Genomic DNA, 1,117 nt, shown 5'->3' with positions numbered 1-1,117 from the left:
TTATTATCATCATCATCTCGGTTAGCCGCTCTTCCCGTGTTTATGTGTTAAAAAGTGCTCCGTTTTGAGACTGGCTGGGTGGGACACGAAGACAGTTTTGACTGAATGTTCTTACCCTTTTTTTCCCAACAGTTGCCGCCCTTCCGACGGTAACAGGTATGCCGCCAAGCTATTTTTTCTACCCTTCCTTTGATGGACGTTCTTTGTGCATTGTTACGTAGACTCTTTTGTGCATTTCATTTTTCTTGTTGTTTTGCTTGAAGGCTCGAGTGCGACCACGTAGCCGATCGTGGTCTGAATGCAACATCGGTTTGCGCGCTATATAGCACCGAGAACACTCGCAAGGGCTCGGGAGAAGCCCTTGCTGTGTTCTCCCAGTATTCTGCCTTCCAAAGGCGGGTACCTAGATCCTGTTCCGTAACCTGTATTATTTGTCACTAATGTTTTTTTTTCTTTTTACAGCTCACACTCAAGGTGTGAACAAAGACGTCTGTGCATGTTTGTGCGGTGTTCATTCATGACTCGACTGCGAATTCTTGTTCCAGGATGATCGGGTACTGCGGTGCTGCTGGCTTTAAACGGAAATTTCAATTCAAAATGGAAAAGTACGAATAACAAAAGTATCATCATCAAGGCGCTCGCCGCGACACGCTCATTAAATGGTATTGCTGCGAATTTATGAATGCAGTGAGTCTGTTTTAATTAGAGATTCAGCACACCAATCAGTTGATTTTTGCAACGAACCCTGATGGTGTTACAGATTACCTGCAGAAATATTATTGCTTAATTTAATATGCTGAAGATTTGAATGGTTAGGGGCTCGGGGGTGTAGCTCAGTGGTAGAGCGTTCGCTTAGCATGCGAAAGGCCCCGGGTTCGAACCCCGGCACCTCCACTACTGCCGATTTTTTTTTCTTCACGCTGCCAAACTAGCACCATGCAGGAATTGCATCGTTTAAATATTAAAACGATACATCTATAAAGAACAATATTTTGTACCTGGATACTAGATACCAGCTCAGGGCTCCTACGAACGCCCCCTTTGCTGATTCCGGCGGCAACATGGCGTCAAAGGCTGACCTCTTTTAGATGCGACTGCATCTCATTCACTCGCCTTG

At 45.2% G+C, this 1,117-nt stretch overlaps 1 non-coding gene across 1 annotated transcript; it reads left to right on the top strand.

Moving 5' to 3' along the window:
* The first annotated feature begins 822 nt into the window (after window positions 1–822).
* Trnaa-agc (transfer RNA alanine (anticodon AGC)) lies at window positions 823–894 on the top strand. Its single transcript has one exon. It is a non-coding gene; the product is annotated as a tRNA-Ala (tRNA).
* The last annotated feature ends 223 nt before the right edge of the window (window positions 895–1,117 follow it).

The sequence above is a fragment of the Haemaphysalis longicornis genome, unplaced genomic scaffold (assembly GCF_048455015.1).
Source record: "Haemaphysalis longicornis isolate Haplotype H1 unplaced genomic scaffold, Haemaphysalis longicornis Haplotype H1 scaffold_3, whole genome shotgun sequence".
Classification (NCBI taxonomy): domain Eukaryota; kingdom Metazoa; phylum Arthropoda; class Arachnida; order Ixodida; family Ixodidae; genus Haemaphysalis; species Haemaphysalis longicornis.
This window is presented reverse-complemented; position numbering and strand designations above follow the sequence as displayed.